The sequence below is a fragment of the Oncorhynchus keta genome, chromosome 14 (genome assembly GCF_023373465.1).
Source record: "Oncorhynchus keta strain PuntledgeMale-10-30-2019 chromosome 14, Oket_V2, whole genome shotgun sequence".
Lineage (NCBI taxonomy): Eukaryota > Metazoa > Chordata > Actinopteri > Salmoniformes > Salmonidae > Oncorhynchus > Oncorhynchus keta.
In genome coordinates, this window is record NC_068434.1 from 3,478,415 (window position 1) to 3,487,590 (window position 9,176).

Consider the following 9,176-nt stretch of genomic DNA (forward strand, 5'->3'; position numbering starts at 1 on the left):
AATTGATGGGGTTGCCATGTCGTCAAATGTAGAAAAGTGATGCTATTCTATCGATTTTCCTTTTCAACAGGGATTGACGAGATATCGTAAACTGAGGTTTTATTTAAAACTGCTAGTGAGTTGGGTGAAGATAATTGCACAGAGAGTGAGATTGTGGGTTACAGTGACGAAGAAGAGCGGAAACGAGCGAGAGGTTGTGGTGGAAACTAGGAAACCCCTAGACTCGTCTTTTAGTCGGAGTTAGGGTATTGGAACAATGCTACCTGGGAAATCCGGTAAATGTCTCTTGGAAAATCTGGGATGTGTTTGAGGAAAGTGTGGAGTCGGTGAGAGTCAGTCACAAGAAGTGGTCTTATTTAGAATTATTATTATTATTATTTTTTTCACACCAATTTCATGGTATCCAATTGGTAGTTACAGTCTTGTCTCATCGCTGCAACTCCCGTACGGACTCGGGAGAGACGAAGGTCGAGAGCCATGCGTCCTCCGAAGCCTGGTCAGCGTGCAATGCGCCCGGCCCCCGATAGGAGTCGCTAGTGTGCGATGAGATGTTATGCACATCCTGATGATCAGTCTTCATGTTTTACACATCCTGATGATCAGTCTTCATGTTTTACACATCCTCATGATCAGTCTTCATGTTTTACACCCTTCATGTTTTACATCCTGATAATCATCTCCATGTTTTACAGTCGCTGGTGTCAGCTTCATGTTTTACACATCCTGATAATCAGTCTTCATGTTTTACACATCCTGATGATCAGTCTTCATACATCCTGATGATCAGTCTTCATGTTTTACACATCCTGATGATCAGTCTTCATGTTTTACACATCCTGAGATCAGTCTTCATGTTTTACACATCCTGATGATCAGTCTTCATGTTTTACACATCCTGTTTTATGATAATCAGTCTTCATGTTTTACACATCCTGATGATCAGTCTTCATGTTTTTACATCCTGATAATCAGTCTTCATGTTTTACCCTGATGATCAGTCTTCATGTCACATCCTGATGATCAGTCTTCATGTTTTACACATCCTGATGATCAGTCTTCATGTTTTACACATCCTGATGATCAGTCTTCATGTTTTACACATCCTGATAATCAGTCTTCATGTTTTACACATCCTGATGATCAGTCTTCATGTTTTACACATCCTGATGATCAGTCTTCATGTTTTACACATCCTGATAATCAGTCTTCATGTTTTACACATCCTGATGATCAGTCTTCATGTTTTACACATCCTGATAATCAGTCTGTTTTACACATCCTGATAATCAGTCTTCATGTTTTACACATCCTGATGATCAGTCTTCATGTTTTACACATCCTGATGATCATGTCTTGATAATCATCACATCCTGATAATCAGTCTTCATGTTTTACACATCCTGATAATCAGTCTTCATGTTTTACACATCCTGATGATCAGTCTTCATGTTTTACACATCCTGATGATCAGTCTTCATGTTTTACACATCCTTCATGATCAGTCTTCATGTTTTACACATCCTGATGATCAGTCTTCATGTTTTACACATCCTGATGATCAGTCTTCATGTTTTACACATCCTGATGATCAGTCTTCATGTTTTACACATCCTGATGATCAGTCTTCATGTTTTACACATCCTGATAATCAGTCTTCATGTTTTACACATCCTGATGATCAGTCTTCATGTTTTACACATCCTGATGATCAGTCTTCATGTTTTACACATCCTGATAATCAGTCTTCATGTTTTACACATCCTGATGATCAGTCTTCATGTTTTACACATCCTGATGATCAGTCTTCATGTTTTACACATCCTGATGATCAGTCTTCATGTTTTACACATCCTGATGATCAGTCTTCATGTTTTAGACACATCCTGATGATCAGTCTTCATGTTTTACACATCCTGATAATCAGTCTTCATGTTTTACAGAGATGGGCATCCTGATGATCAGTCTTCATGTTTTACACATCCTGATATAAGATCAGTCTTCATGTTTTTTCATCACTGCATCCTGATGATCAGTCTTCATGTTTTTTACATACATCCTTGCCTATGATAATCAGTCTCCACATGTTTAGGAATTTTACTTGTTGGTTATTACTGCACATCCTGATGATCAGTCTTCATAAAATTTGTTTTTTGACACATCCTGATGATCAGTCTTCATGTTTTCCACCTGGCTGTGGATCCTGATGATCAGTCTTCATGTTTTACACATCCTGATAAGAAAGACAGAACCAGACAATTGTCATGGTTGTCCACTTGTGGAGTGCAGAAAGAAAGAACATGTTTTACAGAAAGGAACCAGCATCCTGATAATAAGTCTTCATGTTTTACACATCCTGATAATGCAGTCTCAGAAAGACAGAACCAGACAATTGTCTTCCTTACATGTTTTCCTGAAACATCCTGATAATCAGTCTCCATGTTTGAGTGCAGAAAGAAAGAACACATCCTGATAATCAGTCTACATGTTTTACAGACATCCACCTGGCTGTGGAGTGCAGAAAGAGTGCAGAAAGGAGCAGACGGTTGTCCACCTGGCTGTGGAGTGCAGAAAGAAGCAGACAGTTGTCCACCTGACTGTGGAGTGCAGAAAGGAGCAGACGGTTGTCCACCTGGCTGTAGAGTGCAGAAAGGAGCAGACGGTTGTCCACCTGGCTGTGGAGTGCAGAAAGGAGCAGACGGTTGTCCACCTGGCTGTGGAGTTCAGAAAGGAGCAGACGGTTGTCCACCTGGCTGTGGAGTGCAGAAAGAACCAGACAGTTGTCCACCTGGCTGTGGAGTGCAGACGGTTGTCCACAAGGAGCCAGAGTCACAGCCCCCCAAACCCAACATCGTTGCCAACATTGCCACAGCCTGCTAAACCACCTGCCATTCCCCATACAAGGTTCACCAGCTGAAGAACATCCTGGAACCTGCCTGGAACATTCAACCCACACAACATCCATATTCAGCTAGACTGATGTTGTAGCATACTATAGAATGCTTAGCATACTCACAGTTGCATTGTGGTCTAGATATTGCTAGCTGTTGTATATAATGGTGTTTTGTATCATATATATATAGTTTTTACTGTGCTGACAAGTGACTAACTGATTCCAGCAGCATCAGAAACCAATAAAGTGTTGACTTCAACTTCTTCATCAATTCATTCATGATACCGCCCAGCCAGACCGCCCAGGCAGACCGCCCAGCCAGACCGCCCAGGCAGACCGCCCAGCCAGACCGCCCAGGCAGACCGCCCAGGCCGACCGCTTAGCCAGCCAGCCAGCCAGCCAAGGCAGACCGCTCAGCCAGCCCAGCCAGCCAGCCAGTCCGCTCAGCCAGCCAGCCCAGCCAGCCAGCCAGCCAGCCCAGGCAGACCGCTCAGCCAGCCAGCTCAGCCAGCCAGCCAGCCCAGGCAGACCGCTCAGCCAGCCAGCTCAGCCAGCCAGCCCAGCCAGCCCAGGCAGACCGCTCAGCCAGCCAGCTCAGCCAGCCAGCCCAGCCAGACCGCTCAGCCAGCCAGCCCAGCCAGCCAGCCCGCCCAGCCAGCCCAGCCAGCCAGCCCAGGCAGACCGCTCAGCCAGCCCAGCCAGCCAGCCAGCCCGCCCAGCCAGCCCAGCCAGCCAGCCCGCCCAGGCAACCCGCCCAGCCAGACCGAGCCACTTGCACGCCCGACCACCACCAGTCTAGTCAATAACTCAACTCTCTCCCCAACAACTTCCTTCTCATCTTTTTTTTGTCTCAAGGGAGAGGTTTAGGAAAACTAAAGGTCCATAAAGACACACAAACACCTCCTACACATGAACACGCAGAAACAGCACACCCTCCATGTAATTCATAGGCCTAATAGTACTGTAGAGATGTTTTTACTTTCTCACAATACAGCTGGGTTACCCCGTCCTGCCCCTTGTGGGGTGTGGGATATGTCTGTGGGTGGCTATTGATCATTTTATTAGATTCCTCATGTCCTACTCATTGTTAGGAAGAATTAAGGTCCACATCGTATGTTAAGTACTATATCTATTGAAGATTATATGAATCCTCTGAATTAAAAATTTGAGTGCAATCGATTAGCTTAATATCTCAGAGATCAAATTATATTTCAACAAAATACTTTTTCAGGAATGCTAATCTTATCTCGTTTCTAACTCTACAGAAACAATTTCAGAACCATCTCAGATGACGGCTGACATGAGTCTACAGTATCATCAGTCTACAGTATCATGAGTCTACAGTATCATCAGTCTACAGTATCATGAGTCTACAGTATCATGAGTCTACAGTATCATGAGTCTACAGTATCATGAGTCTACAGTATCATGAGTCTACAGTATCATGAGTCTACAGTATCATGAGTCTACAGTATCATGAGTCTACAGTATCATGAGTCTACAGTATCATGAGCCTACAGTATCATGAGCCTACAGTATCATGAGCCTACAGTATCATGAGTCTACAGTATCATGAGTCTACAGTATCATGAGTCTACAGTATCATGAGTCTACAGTATCATGAGTCTACAGTATCATGAGTCTACAGTATCATGAGTCTACAGTATCATGAGTCTACAGTATCATTAGTACAGTATCATGAGCCTACAGTATCATGAGCCTACAGTATCATGAGCCTACAGTATCATGAGTCTACAGTATCATGAGTCTACAGTATCATGAGTCTACAGTATCACAAGCCTACAGTATCATGAGCCTACAGTATCATGAGTCTACAGTATCATGAGCCTACAGTATCATGAGTCTACAGTATCACGAGTCTATCACGAGCCTACAGTATCATGAGCCTAGTATCATGAGTCTACAGTATCATCAGTCTACAGTATCATCAGTCTACAGTATCATGAGTCTACAGTATCATGAGTCCAGTACAGTATCATGAGTCTACAGTATCATGAGTCTACAGTATCATGAGTCTACAGTATCATGTATCATGTCTACAGTATCATGAGTCTACAGTATCATGAGTCTACAGTATCATGAGTCTACAGTATCATGAGTCTACAGTATCATGAGCCTACAGTATCATGAGTCTACAGTATCATGAGCTACAGTATCATGAGTCTATATCATGAGCCTACAGTATCATGAGTCTACAGTATCATGAGCCTCTACAGTATATATGAGCCTACAGTATCATGAGCCTACAGTATCATGAGTCTACAGTATCATGAGTCTACAGTATCATGAGTCTACAGTATCATGAGTCTACAGTATCATGAGTCTACTATCATGAGTCTACAGTATCATGAGTCTACAGTATCATGAGTCTACAGTATCATGAGTCTACAGTATCATGAGCCTACAGTATCATGAGTCTACAGTATATCATGAGTCTACAGTATCATGAGTCTACAGTATCATGAGTCTACAGTATCATGAGTCTACAGTATCATGAGTCTACAGTATCATGAGTCTACAGTATCATGAGTATATCATGAGTCTACAGTATCATGAGTCTACAGTATCATGAGTCTACAGTATCATGAGTCTACAGTATCATGAGCCTCTACAGTATATCATGAGTCTACAGTATCATGAGTCTACAGTATCATGAGTCTACAGTATCATGAGTCTACAGTATCATGAGCCTACAGTATCATGAGTCTACAGTATCATGAGCCTACAGTATCATGAGTCTACAGTATCATTAGCCTACAGTATCATGAGCCTACAGTATCATGAGTCTACAGTATCATGAGCCTACAGTATCATGAGTCTACAGTATCATGAGTCTACAGTATCATGAGTATAATGAGTCTACAGTATCATGAGTCTACAGTATCATGAGCCTACAGTATCATGAGTCTACAGTATCATGAGCCTACAGTATCATGAGCCTACAGTATCACAAGTCTACAGTATCATGAGTCTACAGTATCATGAGTCTACAGTATCATGAGCCTACAGTATCATGAGTCTACAGTATAATGAGCCTACAGTATCATGAGTCACAGTATCATGAGTCTACAGTATCATGAGTCTAGTATCATGAGTCTACAGTATCATATCATGAGTCTACAGTATAATGAGTCTACAGTATCATGAGCCTACAGTATCATGAGTCTACAGTATCATGAGCCTACAGTATCATGAGCCTACAATATCATGAGTCTACAGTATCATGAGTCTACAGTATCATGAGCCTAGTATCATGAGTCTACAGTATCATGAGTATACAGTATCATGAGCCTACAGTATCATGAGCCTACAGTATCATGAGTCTACAGTATAATGAGCCTACAGTATCATGAGCCTACAGTATCATGAGTCTACAGTATCATGAGTCTACAGTATCATGAGTCTACAGTATCATGAGTCTACAGTATCATGAGCCTACAGTATCATGAGTCTACAGTATCATGAGCCTACAGTATCATGAGTCTACAGTATAATGAGCCTACAGTATCATGAGTCTACAGTATCATGAGTCTACAGTATCATGAGTCTACAGTATAATGAGTCTACAGTATCATGAGTCTACAGTATCATGAGCCTACAGTATCATGAGTCTACAGTATCATGAGCCTACAGTATCATGAGCCTACAGTATCATGAGTCTACAGTATCATGAGTCTACAGTATCATGAGCCTACAGTATCATGAGTCTACAGTATCATGAGCCTACAGTATCATGAGCCTACAGTATCGTGAGTCTACAGTATCATGAGTATACAGTATAATGAGCCTACAGTATCATGAGCCTACAGTATCATGAGTCTACAGTATCATGAGTCTACAGTATCATGAGCCTACAGTATCATGAGTCTACAGTATCATGAGTCTACAGTATCATGAGTCTACAGTATCATGAGTCTACAGTATCATGAGTCTACAGTATAATGAGCCTACAGTATCATGAGTCTACAGTATCATGAGTCTACAGTATAATGAGCCTACAGTATCATGAGTCTACAGTATCATGAGTCTACAGTATAATGAGTCTACAGTATCATGAGTCTACAGTATCATGAGTCTACAGTATAATGAGTCTACAGTATCATGAGTCTACAGTATAATGAGCCTACAGTATCATGAGTCTACAGTATCATGAGTCTACAGTATCATGAGTCTACAGTATCATGAGCCTACAGTATCATGAGTCTACAGTATCATGAGTCTACAGTATCATGAGTCTACAGTATAATGAGCCTACAGTATCATGAGTCTACAGTATAATGAGTCTACAGTATCATGAGCCTACAGTATCATGAGTCTACAGTATCATGAGTCTACAGTATAATGAGTCTACAGTATCATGAGTCTACAGTATCATGAGTCTACAGTATCATGAGTCTACAGTATCATGAGTCTACAGTATCATGAGTCTACAGTATCATGAGTCTACAGTATAATGAGCCTACAGTATCATGAGTCTACAGTATCATGAGTCTACAGTATCATGAGTCTACAGTATCATGAGTCTACAGTATCATGAGTCTACAGTATCATGAGTCTACAGTATCATGAGTCTACAGTATCATGAGTCTACAGTATCATGAGTCTACAGTATCATGAGTCTACAGTATAATGAGCCTACAGTATCATGAGTCTACAGTATCATGAGTCTACAGTATCATGAGCCTACAGTATCATGAGTCTACAGTATCATGAGTCTACAGTATCATGAGCCTACAGTATAATGAGTCTACAGTATCATGAGTCTACAGTATCATGAGTCTACAGTATCATGAGCCTACAGTATCATGAGTATACAGTATCATGAGTATACAGTATCATGAGCCTACAGTATAATGAGTCTACAGTATCATGAGTCTACAGTATAATGAGCCTACAGTATCATGAGTCTACAGTATAATGAGCCTACAGTATCATGAGCCTACAGTATCATGAGTCTACAGTATCATGAGCCTACAGTATCATGAGCCTACAGTATCATGAGTCTACAGTATCATGAGCCTACAGTATCATGAGCCTACAGTATCATGAGTCTACAGTATCATGAGTCTACAGTATCATGAGTCTACAGTATCATGAGCCTACAGTATCATGAGTCTACAGTATCATGAGCCTACAGTATCATGAGTCTACAGTATCATGAGTCTACAGTATCATGAGTATACAGTATCATGAGCCTACAGTATCATGAGCCTACAGTATCATGAGTCTACAGTATCATGAGTCTACAGTATCATGAGCCTACAGTATCATGAGTCTACAGTATCATGAGTCTACAGTATCATGAGTCTACAGTATCATGAGTCTACAGTATCATGAGTCTACAGTATAATGAGCCTACAGTATCATGAGTCTACAGTATCATGAGTCTACAGTATAATGAGCCTACAGTATCATGAGTCTACAGTATCATGAGTCTACAGTATAATGAGTCTACAGTATCATGAGTCTACAGTATAATGAGTCTACAGTATCATGAGTCTACAGTATAATGAGCCTACAGTATCATGAGTATACAGTATCATGAGCCTACAGTATCATGAGTATACAGTATCATGAGCCTACAGTATCATGAGCCTACAGTATCATGAGTCTACAGTATCATGAGCCTACAGTATCATGAGCCTACAGTATCATGAGTCTACAGTATCACGAGTCTACAGTATAATGAGCCTACAGTATCATGAGTCTACAGTATCATGAGTCTACAGTATAATGAGCCTACAGTATCATGAGTCTACAGTATCATGAGTCTACAGTATCATGAGTCTACAGTATCATGAGTCTACAGTATCATGAGTCTACAGTATCATGAGTCTACAGTATAATGAGCCTACAGTATCATGAGTCTACAGTATCATGAGTCTACAGTATCATGAGTCTACAGTATCATGAGTCTACAGTATCATGAGTCTACAGTATCATGAGTCTACAGTATAATGAGCCTACAGTATCATGAGTCTACAGTATCATGAGTCTACAGTATCATGAGTCTACAGTATAATGAGCCTACAGTATCATGAGTCTACAGTATCATGAGTCTACAGTATCATGAGCCTACAGTATCATGAGTCTACAGTATCATTAGCCTACAGTATCATGAGCCTACAGTATCATGAGTCTACAGTATCATGAGTCTACAGTATCATGAGTCTACAGTATCATGAGCCTACAGTATCATGAGTCTACAGTATCATGAGTCTACAGTATCATGAGTCTACAGTATCATGAGTCTACAGTATCATGA